Source organism: Petromyzon marinus, unplaced genomic scaffold (assembly GCF_048934315.1).
Source record: "Petromyzon marinus isolate PM22_M1 ecotype Great Lakes invasive population unplaced genomic scaffold, UKy_Petmar_22M1.pri1.0 PM_G_Scaffold_14, whole genome shotgun sequence".
In the NCBI taxonomy this organism is placed as follows: domain Eukaryota; kingdom Metazoa; phylum Chordata; class Hyperoartia; order Petromyzontiformes; family Petromyzontidae; genus Petromyzon; species Petromyzon marinus.
The window spans coordinates 1554325-1574853 of record NW_027422695.1 but is presented as its reverse complement, the minus strand read 5'-3'; positions in this window follow the sequence as shown (position 1 = coordinate 1574853).

Sequence of the window (20529 nt, the reverse complement as noted above, 5' to 3'; positions counted from 1 at the left end):
CGTGCCGGCCAAGCATCTGGTGCCCAAGTCGGTGCAGACGCCACCTGTGGAGGTGGGTCAGGAGATGGAGTCGTCGTCGTCGTCGTCATCGCCGCCGCCGCTGCCGTTCAGCAAAGAGACCCTTGGCAACATTTGGGATGACCACGAGTTGGCCGCGCAAGCCGCGTGTCAACAGGAACCTGGCCATCGAGCCGCACAACGGATACATCAGCAGGCCGTGCGGTGATTGATGATGCGTTTTCGGCAGGGCACCGATTTCAGGAATGCAGAACACGGAGCGAGTTGTCGGTCAAAGCTCAGCCCGTCAGAGCTTTGGTCGGCAAGCTGGGGGGGTGGGGGGTGTTCAAGGAGGCTGTAGATTCATACTCTTTGGTTCTATTGGGTAAAGTCACGTAGGTAAAAAATAAAATAACAAAAATCACGACGTTTCGGCCACAACACAAGCGGCCTTCATCAGGTGAAGGGACGAGACTGTCTGGAGGACAGCGCTGGAGTCAGCTGTAGATTACCGGCAACGAAAGCGTCGCAGAATCTTCGCGACGGTCGCAAATTTCAATTGATGAGGCGTCGTGCCGCGCGCAATCCCGTGACATCGCAAACCGACTTCCGCTGGTCAAGAGGCCAGTCGAACGCCGACAAATAGTGGGTCGGCCTGCAGTTAAAAGCCACGCTGTTGGGGCCCGGCTCCGCTCTGGCCATTTTATGTTTGGCCATGAATTAAAAATGGCCAAAGAGACATAGTAAGAAAATGTCTTCAAGCCGAAGTGAGCATTGGTTGATGCTTATGTTCACGGGAGTTTCTCAGCCAATGAAGATATTTTTTTAAGGACATGTCTGTGAAGCGATCGTTGCCGTTCCACAAAGCGGTACTTACTGCGTCAATCCCGGAGGAATAATTGGTCGCGAAAGCCTACGTGTTAAACTGGAATAATTGCAGAATCTACCTCTGTGTGCGAATTGAACTGACGACTATCTGGTTATAGGTTGGACACTTTTATCACTGCGCTACACTGAACAACATTACCAAATACACTGAACATAATGTGCCATCTGTTTAGCCGTTAGAATTGAGGAGAAAAAAATAACCATGCGTGGAACTTGTACCAATCTCATGTCTCTGTTTCGGGGCATAGTGTTAGCCCAAAGCCACCCAGACACTTCCATTAAACAGTGCGAACTGTGTCTGCTACTTGTTTTTATATATTGCGACCTTATCACTTATGCATCTCTCAGAAAGAATGTGTATTAATGAAATTACGTGTAATTGTAGGGATGGCAAAGTCAGGTTCGCAGTTTTCTCCATCGACATGTGAAAGATGCTGCTACGGACAGGTGTAATGCTGTAATTTCATTGTGGATAATTATGTACCCTTTAAATGGACACATTTAATCCTGTGTGTGACTGGGTGACAGCATTTAGATTCAGAATTATCTCTTGCATGTGAGACAAGGGAATCATTCATTGTTTTAGACTATTAATTTAGAGAAAATTGTGTTACTGATAAAACTGTCTTCCTGCTCAAACGATCATGGCATGATATTCGTATTTGTGGTCCTGATCCAGTGTTGGTAATTCCTTTAATATCACCATCAAAGAGTATTTAAACATGTAATTGACGAAAAAATCCGATCATAACAGCGCAGGTTGTAAAATCATGTTTTACTTGCAAATAAACACCAACGGTTTCTTCTTAAGCAGTGCATTGTGGTTCTCTTACCTTTGGTCACTGTCAAAATAAATCTGAGCAAATCTGACCGACTGTTAGGTAGCACCAATACAGAGATGGGTAACTCTAGGCCCATTTAGTCATTGATCAGACTCATCAGTGTGGTATCATCACCAATACAGAGATGGGTAACTAGGCCCATTTAGTCATTGATCAGACTCATCAGTGTGGTATCATCACCAATACAGAGATGGGTAACTCTAGGCCCATGCAGTCATTGATCAGACTCATCAGTGTGGTATCACCAATACAGAGATGGGTAACTCTAGGCCCATTTAGTGATTGATCAGACTTATCAGTGTGGTATCATCACCAATACAGAGATGGGTAACTCTAGGCCCATGTAATCATTGATCAGACTCATCAGTGTGGTATCATCACCAATACAGAGATGGGTACCTCTAGGCCCATGTAGTCATTGATCAGACTCATCAGTGTGGTATCATCACTAATACAGAGATGGGTAACTCTAGACCCATTTAGTCATTGATCAGACTCATCAGTGTGGTATCATCACTAATACAGAGATGGGTAGCTCTAGACCCATTTAGTCATTGATCAGACTCATCAGTGTGGTATCATCACCAATGCTCACTGCAGTGAAGACTGCCTCTGACAAGCCACACATGTAGAGTTACCACTTTCACACCGCGAGGTCAATTAGCTGGGCTAATTCAAAGCTGCTCGAGAAAAAACACAAGACAAACGCAGCGTCTGATGTCACGATACTGCTAAGGCAAGATGAGCCCATTATAATAGTAACACTGTGTGTCTGTGTACACCATGTTAATTACACTGTGTGTGTACACCATGTTAATCACACTGTGTGTGTACACCATGTTAATCACACTGTGTATGTGTGTATACACCATGTTAATCACACTGTGTGTGTGTACACCTATGTTAACCACACTGTGTGTGTACACCTATGTTAATCACACTGTGTGTGTACACCTATGTTAACCACACTGTGTGTGTGTACACCTATGTTAATCACACTGTGTGTGTGTACACCTATGTTACTCACACTGTGTGTGTACACCATGTTAATCACACTGTGTGTGTGTACACCTATGTTAACCACACTGTGTGTGTACACCTATGTTAATCACAATGTGTGTGTGTACACCATGTTACTCACACTGTGTGTGTACACCATGTTAATCACACTGTGTGTGTACACCTATGTTAACCACACTGTGTGTGTACACCTATGTTAATCACACTGTGTGTGTGTACACCATGTTAACCACACTGTGTGTGTACACCATGTTAACCACACTGTGTCTGTGTACACCTATGTTAATCACACAGTGTGTGTACACCATGTTAATCACACTGTGTGTGTGTACACCATGTTAATCACACTGTGTGTGTACACCTATGTTAATTACACTGTGTGTGTACACCATGTCAATCACACTGTGTGTGTACACCATGTTAATCACACAGTGTGTATGTACACCTATGTTAATCACACTGTGTGTGTACACCATGTTAATCACACTGAGTGTGTACAACACCATGTTAATCACACTGTGTGTACACCATGTTAATCACACTGTGTATGTACACCTATGTTAATCACACTGTGTGTGTACACCATGTTAATCACACTGTGTGTGTACAACACCATGTTAATCACACTGTTTGTACACCTTTGTTAATCACACTGTGTGTGTACACCATGTTAATCACAGTGTGTATGTGTACACCATGTTAATCACACTGTGTGTGTACACCTATGTTAATCACACTGTGTGTGTGTACACCATGTTAATCACAGTGTCTGTGTACACCTTTGTTAATAACACTGTGTGTGTGTACACCTATGTTAATCACACTGTGTGTATGTACACCATGTTAACCACACTGTGTGTGTACATGTTAATCACACTGTGTGTGTACACCATGTTAATCACACTGTGTGTACACCATGTTAATCACACTGTGTGTGTACACTATGTTAATCACACTGTGTGTGTACACCATGTTAATCACACTGTGTGTGTGTACACCTATGTTAATCACACTGTGTGTGTACACCATGTTAATCACACTGTGTGTACACCATGTTAATCACATTGTGTGTGTACACCATGTTAATCACACTGTGTGTGTGTACACCATGTTAATCACACTGTGTGTGTGTGTACACCATGTTAACCACATTGTGTGTGTGTACACCATGTTAACCACACTGTGTGTGTACACCATGTTAATCACATTGTGTGTGTACACCATGTTAATCACACTGTGTGTGTACACCATGTTAATCACACTGTGTGTGTACACCATGTTAACCACACTGTGTGTGTACATCTATGTTAACCAAATGCCAACGTTGGCTCAACGTTGCATGTTGACTGGGTTTGAATTAAAATGTTGTGTTCTCGATGGAGTAATTTCTGGCCCTTATAAAAAAATTTCAACGCTTTTTCCGAACTTATTCCCCTGTTTGTCGTGGTCAAATTCTTGTAATAAAAATGTAGTCTACTTCCTGTCGTCCAATCAATCACACATGTTGCACGCGGTGACAATGCATATCCTGTATTAAAATCGGCATCAATCAATTCATTGCCTCCTTTCCAGCAATTAAAAATAAGATTTACGGACAGCATCTTTAATTTTTTTTGTGCAGGTGGGAAAAACGCCGCGGTCCCTAAACTGCGGAATCGTCTCGCGCGACGAGCAGGCGCCGCGTGTCTGAGGCGCACCTGCTCCGTGTGCGTGGTGTTAACGAGTTACGGACAGCATCACACACACAAAAAAAGTAGCACGTTGAAGATTAATTTATAAAGTAATCAATCAATTAAGCGGCTCTTTTAAAGCAATTACAATTTTTTGTATGGACGGATTATTTAATTTAATGTTTTTTTTGGCTAGGTCAATGAAACGCCGCGGTCCCTAAAGTGTGGAATCGCCTCGCCGGGGAAGCAGGCGTCACGTCCTTCTCTCACGGCTGTGAGTTATAAACCTGATGATGACCGTTTGAGTTATGGTCGAAACGTCGTGAGAATTTTTTATTTTTTTATATATATATTTTGTTATTTTGTTGTTTCTCTTCAACGTGACTTTACCGAAAAAACTAAGAATATATATTTATTGTTGTTATTATTGTTATTATTGTTAATCTTTAAAGCTTGTGATCAAAACGACGTCCACTTCCCGTTGCCCACTCGACTTCTTCTTCTTTACCTTTTAGCGCACTTTAAAATAAGAAAGCGTTGTTTAATAATAAAACGTTGTTGTTATTGTGTGTAAGGCGTTTCCAGGGTAGTCCTCGACTTACGACGGAGTTGCGTTATAGCGACCAACACCGTAACTCGGAAATATCGTCCTTAGCCTAGCCGGGAGTCTTAAAGAATGGTGATTATTTAGCAAAAACAGAGATAATTTACAGTAGTACTGTATAAACTATATACCGCATGTATTTATTACAATACTGTATTGCACAGTGAAATGTAAAGTTAAACAAACAAGGTAAATTCTTAGACTATGAGCTGCAATTTAATATAAAGTTTTTTCCAGGAAACAATCCTATCTAAGCTATAACAACTTTAAACATGCATTGAACGTAGCGTATCGTATGTTGTACTGTACTCGCCAAGATTCTTACCTCGCACGTCGCTGCGTTTGCCTGCCACGCGAAATTTAAAATATCTTAACAATTTTGTCTTAGCGTAAGATCGTAACATCGAAATAGCGTAAGTCGGGGATCGTCGTAAGTCGGGGGTCGTCGTAAGTCGGGGACCGTCGTAAGTCGGGGACCTCGTGTGCTGTCCTGCAGGCTGTCACCACGTGTGATGTCACCTCGTGTGTTGTCACCACCACGTGTGTTGTCACCACCTCGTGTGTTGTCACCACCACGTGTGATGTCACCACCACGTGTGTTGTCACCACCACGTGTGATGTCACCACCACGTGTGATGTCACCACCACGTGTGATGTCACCACCACGTGTGTTGTCACCACCACGTGTGATGTCACCACCACGTGTGATGTCACCACCACGGGTGTTGTCACCACCACGTGTGATGTCACCACCACGTGTGATGTCACCACCACGTGTGTTGTCACCACCACGTGTGATGTCACCACCACGTGTGATGTCACCACCACGTGTGTTGTCACCACCACGTGTGATGTCACCACCACGTGTGATGTCACCACCACGTGTGTTGTCACCACCACGTGTGATGTCACCACCACGTGTGATGTCACCACCACGTGCGATGTCACCACCACGTGTGTTGTCACCACCTCGTGTGCTGTCACCACCACGTGTGATGTCACCACGTGTGCTGTCACCTGTTAATGAACTCCGCGTTCAAATCCAATTAAAATTAGTTTTATACATTTGTGGCGGCCCATTGTAAAACCTCAACACACTGAGATGTCTCAGAATATTGAAGTCAGCAACCCCCCCCAAGTCAAAATCCTGGCTCCTAGCCCACTGACCCTCCTCCACCTACAACACGTGGAGATCCCTTTATACAGCAGTGGCTTGGCAAAGAGTTGCAAATCATTATTGTTTTATATGTTTATTATTTTATTGTTTCCCTTCTACGTGGTGACTTTACCGAAAGAACCAAGAATATAATAATAAAACAATAGTAATATAATAATAAAATATTATAATAACATTCAATATATAATATAAAATATATAATATATAATAATTAAATATTTTAATTGAATATTATTATAGTAATATAATAATATAATAATACATTTTGATTTAAAGCTTTCGTGACTGCAGGGATTCATATTCTTGGTTCTTTCAGTAGAGTCACCTCCACGTAGAAGGGAAACAATAAAATAATGAAAATATAAAATAATAAAATTGTTCTTGCTGTGGTTTTTCTTGCTGTGGTTTTCACACCTGATGATGATTGCTTGTGTTCCAGTCGAAACGTCGTGATAATTTTATTGTTTTACATATTTTTTATTGTTCCCTTCTACGTGGTGACTTTACCGAAAGAACCAAGAATAATATAATAATAATAATATAATAATAGGGGTTATTCCTCTTTTTTTTCTGGCAATAAAAAGAAAGCCGTCCCTTGGTGTGGACCAATCAGTTTGAAGGACAATGCATCAAATATTATCATAGTATTTGTGTTTTGTTTACATTTTGACTGCAGGTATTGTGGTTAATGCAGTAACATGAATCCTTGTTAAAAGGTTTCAGTTTTGTTGCCAGAAAAAAAGGGGAAACCCCCCTCCCCCTATTATTGTTATTATTGTTGTTACTATTGTTATTATTGTTATTATTATGATGATGCAGTGATCACCTTTGTGTTGGGTGGTTTTGACTGTAGCCGCGGCGAGGATGACCCAGAGTCTGCGTGAGGATTTTATGGTCCTCCTGCATAGACCCAGATGTTGATGAGGCCTGTCAACCCCCCTGCCAGCACCACCACCACCACCATCACCACCACCACCATCACCACCATCATCACCACCATCACCACCATTACCACCACCCTCACCATCACCTCCATCACCACCACCATCACCACCCTCACCACCACCACCACCCTCACCACCACCATCACCACCATCACCACCACCATCACCCTCACCATCACCACCACCACCATCACCACCATCATCACCACCATCACCACCATCACCACCATCACCACCACCATCACCACCATCACCACCACCATCACCCTCACCATCACCACCACCACCATCACCACCATCATCACCACCATCACCACCATCACCACCATCACCACCACCCTCACCACCACCATCACCACCATCACCACCACCATCACCACCCTCACCACCACCACCACCATCACCCTCACCACTGTTGTATACGGCCCCTTTTTCCACATTTAATATCCATAAGAATATTTACGGATGCATACACATAGATTTATTTTTCCCTTCTTTCGTGACAAACAATATATATTTTTAATAATGAATAAACCCCGTAAGCCAGAAAAACGAAAAACCAGATGTCGGTCATAAACAGGCCATATATATAAAGAAATAATAAAACTCTCAAGGCGAGGATGTAACAGCTATCGGCGAAAATCTCCAGATGAACAAGAGTTTGATGGGCCCCTTAGGAAAGGTCCCTCCGAGGTCAGAACACCAAGAGAGTAGACACGGAGGCGCCAACAGGGTAAATCGTATACATTTTTTTTGTTTCTTATTTGTCGGTAAAACAAAAATATATAATTAAAAGGCAACAACAAGAATAAGATCAAATTAACGGTCCTAACGCTCACTCCAATTAAGACCAGGCCACCAGATACATCAGTGAATTGTTATCCGATAATTAATTCGCTATCAAATGATTTTCACCTTTAATACTTACTGTTAAAACAAAGCTTCGAGACAAATACCGAGTCACATCAAAGGTTTTCGAGAAGGAATGAGACAACGGGCAAACTTGCGAAAGAGTTTAAACAATATCCCAAGCAACCCCGACCACCTTTGTCTCTCGCAACGCGGAGAAGCAGGAATTACACCTTATCACGAGGGGCCATCTGGAAAAGCCGGCCGGGTTTGATGAGGAGGCACACCCCACCCCACACACGGCAATCAGGCAAACAAAGTTTTAAAGAAATTGCAATATAACATTAATAATAACGTGCTCACCTTACACGACATTCCATTATAGAACCTTACAGAACCAAGGGATATGGATTCCAACAATCAAGAAACGGACCTCTTAAACTCAGGATGATAATTATTTTTCTTTTTAATAATTCCATCATAACAATTCGAACCTCGGTAAAACCGAGAGGTGTCGGGAGGACGTAGTTACAAACACGAGTCTTGGCAAACATGGGACCAAATGGTATTTGAGAAATATAAGTCGAAAGTATAAAGAGATAGGTGCTCCCGACCACCTTTGTCTCTCCCGAAGAGCGCGAGAGAGGAATTTCACGCCAGGGCAAACAGATCGTTATCGCAGGAACCATCTGCCACACACGGGACTTAGTAGTGGCCCCACCCCACCCTGCACACGGGCAGCAAAAGAGCGAGCGTGCTTTAAGTTAAATAAACTGTCACACATTTATAAACACAAAGTGACGAAAATTAAAAAAACTAAGTAAGAGCCAAGGTAACGGGGTGGATTAGGCTGGTAGAATGTGGAGTCGAAATGATATTTGCAAAGTATAGAGAGATGGGAAGATCCCGGCCACCTTTGTCTTTCCCTGCAGCACGTGATAAAATGCATACGCTCAGAAGAGCATCTTCACTTGGAAACATATCAAATACTATGAATCACAAGCATGATCATAACTGTGTATGATAAGATACCAACTGTGATGTGAAATGTTAAACTTAAAAAAAAATCGTAACCATTTCTTTGTGCGTCGAAAACGTGTACGAAAAGGGGGGGGAACCCGCCCCTCTCTCTGGGTGGATGGAGTAGACAACCAGACGCCTTCAAGATGAATCGAAGTGTCTGTTGTCTTGATGTTTATGGCTTGAGGAAAGACCCGAACAGAACCGTGTCATAAATGACACACACAAACATACACACTGACACACGAACCCCCCCCCACCACCGACACACGAACCCCCCCACCGACATACGATCAGATCAAAGATAGCTCCGCCTCGTGAGGGGGAGCCGAGAAGGAGAGAGATTTTTGGCATAAAAAGGAGCCGTTTCAGCATTGAAATCAACTCATCAGCCCTCGGGGGCAGCTCAACAGAAGAAGACTCATCTCAACTCAGCTCAACAGAAGAAGACTCATCTCTACTCATCTCAGCAGAAGACCCGCTCAACTCATCTCAGCAGAAGACCAGCCATCACCGACGCCGGAGACGCCTCTACAACTCGCCGAATTGGCGAGTGTCGCCGATTGGCGACCCGCTGCCGCTGTTAGCGGCCAGCGCCACCACGAGCGAATCGTGAGCCTGCAATCTACAACCGCCGACGACGGAGCACCAGCGTGCCAGCTGCTCGCAGACGCACTGCGCGCATTACCTACCGTCCGTGTACAACCGCGCCGCTGCGGGCGTGCTTCTATCGCCATCTACCAGACGGTCATCGCAGCTACAACAACGTATCTACTCATTCACCAACGTCCGTCGAGTCCGAACCAACTACTGAAAGAAGAATCAACTGATACGTATGATACACTGCCCCCCACTACACGACAAACCAGACGTCTGCTTGACGCAAAGAATCGATTCTGAACATTGGCCTACTCTTTCACCACTCATACCATTCAACACACACACGGGTCATTAACAAAGCCTAAAACCTCAAGCCATTGAATTATCCGTGATTGTGGAAACATCGCAACGACCGAGTGAATAATCCATCGTTTTTAAGAGTGTTCATAATTTTCCTCTGTAATATTGTGCTAGGGCTGTACTTCTAACCGCATAAATTACCAACTGACCCATTAACAAGGATTAATTCTTGGCACCTCACCACGGAGCGCCGCTCGCGGGGGTGAAGAGCGGGTTCAACCGGTTCCCTGTCAAGGGTCTGGCCACAATTAATTAAAAGATTTGCCCGAGATAAGGATCTCAAAAGGAAACATCGCCACCCATTGAGTTGCGTTGAGAAGTCGATTAGAAATACTTGAGTCGTTCGTTAATATTTTTCTTTCTACATAATCTTGCTGGTATCCACGAATAAAATAACGAATTCAAACGCATATTTGTGCCTCCAAGAATAATACTGGTTGGAGTGCCCTTTCAACGAGTAGCGTTGCATAATAATCAGTCATCCTATTGTTAACAACGTGACAATAATTGCATTAAGGGCCGCGCATGATCAATGACCGAATGCTGTGTTGTGTGACAATTCAAGTAACGAAGCATTGCGGCCATCGAGTGGTGTTGATAAGGCAATTAGAAGTATTTCAGTCGAACGCTTTGAATTCATAATCGTTATGAATCAATGAACGAACATCAACGTGGTACTGTGCTGACGATTTCAAGCATAATAACTTCGCATATCAGAATGTATTAAGGATTGGATACGAATCAAAGACCAAGTGCCGTGTTGTGTAACAATTCAAGCATACGAGTTTGCATATTATAAAGTTAAGGTTTGATAGAATAGTTCGCATGTTTTTAATCTCTCAACAACCGATCGATTGCGTTACGCGTCGGGAATTAACCACAGGTGCCGCTATCGAGGTGAAACAACGCAATCGTGATGGTATCATGTTAACGCTGTGTTGAAATTCCAAAATCCCGAGATTGAGTTTTTATATTATCCAAAAATTAAAGTTAGCTAGAAATAAAATTGACTAAAGCAGAAGGTTTGTGTGTGATTCTTCCTGAAATTCTGCATAATATTGTTCTGCGTATGAGATCTGAATCCTGGGGACCTATCATAAGCACGCTATCACCACACATAATCCATAACACACATAATTCATAATGTTCAATCGAGAGTAATCGTATCCTTATCGATAATACGGAATTAAAGAGCAGAGTCGAATCGACTCTCTCTCATTCACGCTCACAACCCCTGCGTCACTGCATACGATTAATTGCGTTATTCCAATTCATAACACAATCCTCGTCACCGAGGCTCGACCTGATAATCCATAACGACCTGCATTGTCCTAACCACGCCCACTCGCATAAATTAATACAATTATCTCTGTAATCAGCATAATTTATGCGCATAATTACACTAATTAACATAATTTCCGATAAATTATGCAAATCTCAAATTTCATTAAATTTTCATTATTTTCATCAATTTTCGTAACACCTATATATACAACATATTGGGGGCGTCGTCCGGGATCTCTCGCAGACAGTTTATGCTTGAACTAAGGAACAAATCACTGTTGTATTAACCAAGGTATTATGATCTATATATACAACAGTGTACTATAGTGTAGTGTTTACTGTAGTGTAGTGTGTACTATAGTGTAGTGTATACTATAGTGTAGTGTGTACTGTAGTGTAGTGTATACTATAGTATAGTGTATAGTGTAGTGTGTACTATAGAGTAGTGTATACTATAGTGTGTACTATAGTGTAGTGTATACTATAGTGTAGTGTATAGTGTAGTGTGTACTATAGTGTAGTGTATACTATAGTGTGTACTATAGTGTAGTGTATACTATAGTGTACTGTATACTTCAGTGTAGTGTGCACTATATACTATAGTGTAGTGTGTACTATAGTGTAGTGTGTACTATATACGATAGTGTAGTGTGTACTATAGTGTAGTGTGTACTGTATACTATAGTGTATACTATATTGTAGTGTACTGTATACTACAGTGTAGTGTGTACTATATACTATAGTGTATACTATAGTGTAGTGTGTTCTATAGTGTCGTGTGTACTATAGTGTACTGTAGTGTAGTGTGTACTGTAGTGTGGTGTGTACTATAGTGTAGTGTGTACTGTAGTGTGTACTATAGTGTAGTGTACTGTATACTATAGTGTAGTGTGTACTATAGTGTAGTGTGTACTATAGTGTAGTGTGTACTGTATACTACAGTGTATTGTGTACTATATACTATAGTGTAGTGTGTACGATAGTGTAGTGTGTACTGTATACTATAGTGTAGTGTGTGCTGTATACTATAGTGTATACTATAGTGTAGTGTATACTATAGTGTACTGTATACTACAGTGTAGTGTGTACTATATATTATACTGTAGTGTGTACTATAGTGTAGTGTGTACTGTATACTATAGTGTACTGTAGTGTGTACTGTATACTATAGTGTAGTGTGTACTGTATACTATAGTGTAGTGTATACTATAGTTTAGTGTATACTATAGTGTGTACTGTATACTATAGTGTAGTGTATACTGTATACTATAGTATAGTGTGTACTATAGTGTAGTGTATACTATAGTGTGTACTGTATACTATAGTGTAGTGTATACTGTATACTATAGTATAGTGTGTACTGTAGTGTAGTGTGTACTGTAGTGTAGTGTGTACTATAGTGTGTACTGCAGTGTATAGTGTAGTGTAATAACGCGGGTTTGTGACGGTGTGAGGGCCGCTGACGGCAGGGGGCAGTGCACACGTGGGCGTGAGGAGATCACGTGGGGAGCCCAGGACAAAGCTCTGCACCCCCCCCCCCCAAAAAAAATATAAAACATGATTCAAATCGCTTTAAACTATTGTTGTCATTGTAGTGCGTAGTTAATGTGGCGCTGCACTCTGATGTTGTAGGTAGAAAACATTAAAAAGTCTATTTAATTAAGGAGAACGTATTTAAAGTTGCGCAATTTGATGTGACGTCACATTTCTCAAACCCCCCACCCCCCCCCCCCTTGTCACACATCGTCACAAATGTCTGACCCCCCCCCCTAGGTGCGTGACGTCATTTACGGACGGCCCCTAACTGTCAACAGCCTCCACACGGAACAGGCAGTGACGTCACGCGTAACAGACCCAACATAGTGACATCACGCATAACAGACCCAACATAGCAGTGACGTCATGTGTGTACAGACACAACACAGCAGTGACGTCACGCGTGTACTGGACCCGACACGCCAGTGACGTCACGCGCGCACCGGACCCGACACGGCAGTGACGTCATACATCGCTACGCATATATAAGGTATAATACAGTTTAGTGACGACGCCTAGCTCGCTGCTTTCTCGGCACTTACGTTGATGGCACACCCGCCTTAGCGCAGTGTCAGTGGATTCACTCGAGGAGGAGGGTGCAGCCCCTCGTGCTACTGCTGGTCCGTCGTGCTCCCCACCCGCCCCTGGTCCATCATGGCCCATGCACCTCCTACGTACATCGTGCTCAATTCTACGCTAATTCCTTTGTCAAAGCGTTTTGCTTCCTCCCACACAGCTTAAAGGGCGCGTCCTGGGCTTGGCTGTTTTCACTCCAACGCTGTCCTCGTGACAGCACGGTCCCCTTCACCTGATGAAGGCCACTTGTGTTGTGGCCGAAACGTCGTGATTTTTTGTTATTTTATTTTTTGTTGTTTTTTACGTGACTTTACCGAATAGAACCAAAGAGTATGGAGGGTGGAGCTCTGTAGACCCCCTCTAAAGGGGATTCCCAAGCTGCCTCTTCCACGTTGGTCAGATGTCTTGGAGGCGGTGGCAGTACCACGCGGTTTACTCCACCACACGCGATCTCTTGATTCATTCACTGTTGTGATGGACCCGTGGATACTGCTCTAGACGAGACTGTCTGGAGGACAGCGCTGGAGTGAAAAAGCCACGCTCAGATTGCGACCTTTAAGCTGTGTGAGAAGAAACAAGCGCCTTAGAGTCGCGGCATCTGAGCGTGGCTTTGTTCACTCCAGCGCTGTCCTCCAGACAGTCTCGTCCCTTCACCTGATGAAGGCCGCTTGTGTTGTGGCCGAAACGTCGTGAGAATTTTATTGTGTTATTTTATTTTATCAATTTATTATTTTATTCTCATTCTACGTGGTGGTGACTTTACCGAAAGAACCAAAGAAGATGAATCCTTGCAGTCACGAAAGCTTTAAATCGAAAAATAAAATGTTTCGCTCCGGATGAGTATTATCTGCGTTTTGATTTAGCGTGCCGATCTTAAAGGTGCATTGAGAAATGTGATACTCCGACCGATGCTCCTGTTGTTTGTGGAGTAACTCATGTAGCCAGCTATGGCTCTAGGATTTGGTGTTACATGTTGTTTATGTAGTTTATTGTTAAAAATTCGGTCACAGTCCCTATGATCACTGTTACGTTGCATTTATGGCTTTATTTTGGTGATTTCGAAAAGTTTTTTGGTTTGACCATGTTTTTGTTTATTGTAGTACGGAGTTAGACTAATGGCCTCAATCTAAGTTGTCTTTTCTAGATTTAAAGCTTTCGTGACTGCTAGGATCCATACTCTTTGGTTCTATTGGGTAAAGTCACGTAGGTGAAAATAAAATAACAAAAAAAATTAACAATTAATTGTCTTGTGGTTGTTGTTGTTGTTTGACTTGCATCCCACTGGGATTTTTGCACACAGCGTTGGTGTACGGTGCTTTTTCCAGGAATATTTTTGCTGTTTTTTTTTCCCATGGATTTTCTGTTTTTACACAGTCAACACATAGTCACTTTAAGATGTTTTTCTTGTTCGTGTTTTTGTTTTTTGTGTTTGTTGTGGTTGCACCCGATTCAAGAGCCGAATGGCTCACAGGGCTATACCAAAATAAACTGAACTGATTGCAATTCCAGAATTCCACCAAGGATCTCAATCTGCGACGGTGCAGAGTTAACAGTGACAAGGAGATTGGTAAAACAGACCTTGAACGCCATGTCAGACAGCACCTTGCTGAGGCCGTGAAGGCTAGCTGGCACGTGTCTGTGTCTTCTTAGGGCTGTAGCCCAGGCAATGGACGTACTGCAGTCTCCAGAATCAGATCAAAATGCAGTCTGCCGTGTGTTAACATTCACGACAGCTGCGTTTCATTAGGGATTTTGCTTTCATTTTTAATATTGCTGCTTCGGCCAATCAGCGCCCGGGGATTTCGACCCTCCCCCCACCCCTGGGAGGGGGAGTGGCTTAGAGTGGAGGGGGGAGTGGCTTAGAGTGGAGGGGGGAGTGGCATAGAGCACGTGGGCAAGTGACCCCCCCGGGGGGGAGTGGCTTAGAGTGGAGGGGGAGTGGCTTAGAGTGGAGGGGGGAGTGGCTTAGAGTGGAGGGGGGAGTGGCTTAGAGTGGAGGGGGAGAGGCTTAGAGTGGAGGGGGGAGTGGCCGTAGAGCACGTGGCAAGTGGCTCTGAGCAAGATGGCCCAGCTGTTGACACCACCAGGAAGGGGACCCACAATGACAACTCCCGCCCGGCCGCCTTTGTCTCTCTCGGCGCCACACTCAGGTACCGGGCTGCTGCTGCTGCTGCTTGTTACTCGCCCCGCGAGGTGTAGCTCACGTTAAGGGCTGCTAGAGGCATTTCTGTAGAGTCCACGATGGGCCAGGCGGTGGTGTTGGTTAGGGGGGCGGGGGGGTAAAGTGTGGGGGTCGGAAGCTCTCGGCCGAACGTCCAACTGTAGGTGCCAGGCTAGGTGCACGTACTGTCCACCAGCACGTCCTAGTAATCGATGCTCGATTCCTATTAAACATAAATCGATTCTTCCACCGTTCAACAAAGGTGGGCGGTGGAATCGATTATATGAAACTATCATCGATTCCACGAATCGATTATCGATTGTTTTGTTTGGGGAGCGGTGGGTGTAGTGGTGAGCGCTGCGTTGCGCTACGAACCTAGCGACTTGGCTTGGGCAAGGTGAGGTAATTTACCTTTGTCACCGGGTAAAAGTGTAAAGGTAAAGGTGAAGTATTATCACCCGGTAAATACGGTGCCTTGTTTACCGCCACAAAGCTCCGTGGCCCTGTCCGTGGCCTACATTTAATAAGTAATATTTAAAAAAATGTTTTATTAAAAACACGCTTTAATGAAATGTGCGAGTAGTAATGTCAGAACTACCTATGATATCTTCACTCAAAACTGCTCTAGAGGAGTTGTACACCCCTAGCTGCCACTGCTATTCAGTGGCCTAACATATGGCTCTAGATTTTGGTGTTATAATTTATTTACGTAGTTTATTGTTAAAAATTCGGTCACAGTTCCTATGATCACTGTTACATTGCATTTATGGCTTTATTTTGGTGATTTAGAAAAGTTTTTTTGGGTTTTGGCCATGTTTTTGTTTTTTGTAGTACGGAGTTAGACTGATGGCCTTAATCTTAGTTGTCTTGTAGTTGTTGTTGTTGTTTGACTTGCATCCCACTGGGATTTTTTGCACACAGCGTTGGTGTTCGGTGCAATTTCAGGAATATTTTTGATGGTTTTTTTTCCCTGGATTTTCTGTTTGCACAGTCACACAAAGTCACTTTAAGATGTTTTCTTGTTCATGTTTTTTTGTGTTTGTTGCGGTTGCACCCGATTCAAGAGCCGAATGGCTCACAGGGCTATACCAAAATAAATGAAACTATGAACTAACTATGAGAACTCCACCACGACTCCGGGCAGTGGGCCCGAGCTCGACACGACGTAAGGGGCCGTGGGCAATTAGACGCAAGCCGAAACATAACATGTACAAAATAATGTTTAAGATATATGTTTATTTTAATGATAGAATATGGTATTGTCATCAGTATGACATAAGTATATCGAGTTTGCAGTCGATACCACATTGGGAAGTGGGTTAAAATTGAGTTACAAGATTTGAAGATACAACGACAGACAGAGTGAGTTAAAAGAAAGCGTGTACAATTGGAATCAGTGAGAGTATTCTTTGGTTTTTCCGGTAAAGTCACGTAGAAATAATAAAATAAGATAATAGTGTATGACGTTTCGATTGCAACACAAGCAATCATCATCAGGTACAGAAGAGCTAAATTTACGAGAGCGAGGAGACACGTAACCGCAGATATATGTACAGATACAGATACAACAGGGGATACAGAGAGAGAGAAACGTGGGAGCACACTAAATATAATTCCTGCAGTCACGAAAGCTCCAAATTCAAGTATCATTGAGAGTATTCTATATGAATAAAGCACTCTACCTAGCGTGTACCTGCATGTGTAGTAGTACCCCAGTAATTACTACCCTGTAATGGGGTCATTTGTATAGGGTAAGCGTAAAAGGTCGGGTAAAGGTAGGCTCGTTGTTTTTAACCTTTAACCTTACCTGCTGAAGGGTAAAAGGTAGGTAGAGTGATTGTATTGTGGTAAGGTAAAAGGTAGGGAAAAGGTAGGCTCGTTGTTTTTAACCTTTTTCCTTACCTGCTGAAGGGTAAAAGGTAGATAGAGTGATTGTATTGTGGTAAGGTAAAAGGTAGGAAAAAAGTAGGCTCATTGTTTTTTTACCTTTTACGTCACGACAACTTAAAATGTAGCAATGTGAGAGATCCTCGCCACGCGGTTGGCTAGGAGATGTTAACTCCCTCGCCTGGTCTACAGAGGTCCGTGGGTTCGATCCCGACCCTGGCGACACCTTCTGCTGCTGCTACTGAATGTTTGAAGTCTGTATCTCTTTGTCTCGCTCCCAGGTGCCCCTCGGACCACGAGGATGGAGGAGGAGATGAGGAGGGCCGGAGGTGGCGACCATCAGAGAGGAAGGGGAGGAGGAGGTGGTGGAGGTGGTGGAGGTGGTGGAGGAGGTGGTGGAGATGGTGGAGGTGGTGAAGAAGCTTGGGCGAGGATGTGGGCTGGTTGGGGAGGGTGGCATGGACTTACCAGAGAGGGGGCCTGGTGGCACTATGATGGCAGTGGTGGTGGTGGCTATGGTGGTGGCTATGGTGGTGGAGGTGGTGGTGGAGGTGGCTATAGTGGAGGTGTCTATGGTGGTGGTGGAGGTGGTGGTGGTGGTGCCACGATCTGTGACGTGCTACAGAGACCCCAGCAGGTGCAGAGGGGATACGTGGAAGGAGGTGAAGGATCTGGAGGAGGTGAAGGAGGAGGTGAAGGATCTGGAGGAGGTGAAGAAGCTTGGGCGTGGATGTGGGCTGGTTGGGGAGGGTGGTGTGCACTTGCCAGAGAGGGGGCCTGGTGGCGCTATGATGGCAGTGGTGGTGGTTGCTATAGCGGAGGTGTCTATGGTGGTGGCTATGGTGGTAGCTATAGTGGAGGTGTCTATGGTGGTGTCTATGGTGGTGGCTATGGTGGTAGCTATAGCGGAGGTGTCTCTGGTGGTGGCTATAGCGGAGGTGGCTATGGTGGGGGCTATGGTGGTAGCTATAGCGGAGGTGTCTCTGGTGGTGTCTATGGTGGTAGCTATAGCGGAGGTGTCTCTGGTGGTGGCTATGGTGGTAGCTATAGCGGAGGTGTCTATGGTGGTGTCCATGGTGGTAGCTATAGCGGAGGTGTCTCTGGTGGTGGCTATTTGGTGTCTATGGTGGTGCCATGATCGGTGACGTGCTACAGAGACACCAGCAGGTGCAGGGGGGAGACGTGGGAGGAGGTGAAGCAGCTGGAGGAGGAGGAGGTGAAGGAGAAGGTGAAGGAGCTGGAGAAGATGAAGGAGGAGGTGAAGAAGAAGGAGCTGGAAGAGGAGGAAGTGAAGGAGCTGGAGGAGATGAAGGAGGAGGTGAAGGAGGAGATGAAGGAGGAGGTGAAGGAGGAGGTGGAGGAGGAGGGGGTGGAGGAGGTGGAGGAGCTGGAGAAGATGAAGGAGGAGGTGAAGAAGAAGGAGCTGGAAGAGGAGGAGGAGGTGAAGGAGCTGGAGGAGATGAAGGAGGAGGTGAAGGAGGAGATGAAGGAGGAGGTAAAGGAGGAGGTGGAGGGGGTGGAGGAGGTGGAGGAGCTGGAGGAGGTGAAGCAGCTGGAGGAGGAGGAGGTGAAGGAGCTGGAGGAGATGAAGGAGGAGGTGAAGGAGGAGATGAAGGAGGAGGTGAAGGAGGAGGTGGAGGAGGAGGGGGTGGAAGAGGTGGAGGAGCTGGAGGAGGTAAAGCAGCTGGAGGAGGAGGTGAAGGAGCTGGAGAAGATGAAGGAGGAGGTGAAGGAGGAGGTGAAGAAGCTGGAAGAGGAGGAGGTGAAGGAGCTGGAGGAGATGAAGGAGAAGGTGAAGGAGGAGATGAAGGAGGAGGTGAAGGAGGAGGTGGAGGAGCTGGAGGAGGTGGGGGGGTTGGGGGCCACCACCACCGTGGGAGGACAAGAAGGAGAGCGCCAACAGCAGAAGCAGGTGGTGAGTGTGGTGGTGGTGAGTGTGGTGGTGGTGAGTGTGGTGGTGGTGAGTGTGGTGGTGGTGAGTGTGGTGGTGAGTGTGGTGGTGAGTGTGGTGGTGACCTACCTGATGTTCATCTTCTCTCTCTGTCCCCTCTGTCCCCACTCCCCTCCCAGCTGACTCACCGCCCGGTGAGGAGTCAACGCGGCCTGACTCAACCTGGGGTCAATCTCCCCCCCTGGGGGAGTCGCTCCCAGGCGGTGTATCGCCAGGCTCCTGTCAGTCACCCCCAGCTTGTGAGCCGCCCACAGCTGGCTCAGCAGCTGCGTCACCCCTGGATGATGAACCCCCAGATCCAGTACCACTGGGTGATCCACCCCCCACAGCTGACTCACCCCCCCAGCTGACTCACCCCCCACAGCTGACTCACCCCCCACAGCTGACTCACGCCCCCAGCTGACTCAACCACGCCAGGTGATTTACCTACAGCTGACTCACCCCCCCAGCTGACTCACCCCCCCAGCTGACTCACCCCCCCAGCTGACTCAACCCCCAGGTGACTCACCCCCCCCAGCTGACTCACCCCCACAGCTGACTCAACCACGCCAGGTGATTTACCTACAGGTGACTCACCTCCCCCCAGCTGACTCACCCCCCTCAGCTGACTCACCCCCCCAGCTGACTCACCCCCCTCAGCTGACTCACCCCCCCAGCTGACTCACCCCCCACAGCTGACTCACCCCCACAGCTGACTCAACCACGCCAGGTGATTTACCTACAGCTGACTCACCCCCCCAGCTGACTCACCCCCCCCCAGGTGACTCACCCCCCCCAGCTGACTCACCCCCCCAGCTGACTCACCCCCCACAGCTGACTCACCCCCATTGGGTGGTGTGGGATTGTCAGGTGGTTCCTGCCATGGCCAGGACACGGCGCTCACCACACAACGTGAAGATGTAACGTGTACAGCCTGGGGTGTCAACAAGCCTGGAGTGTGGTACGTGTTGTGATGTTATTAAAGTTTTACTAAATATGGAAATGTAACATACAATCTGGATTGAGGTTGAATATTTTGTGATGTTATAAAAGTTGTACTAAATATGGAAATGTAACATACAATCTGGATTGAGGTTGTATATTTTGTGATGTTATAAAAGTTTAACTAAATATGGAAATGAAACATACAATCTGGATTGAGGTTGTATATTTTGTGATGTTAT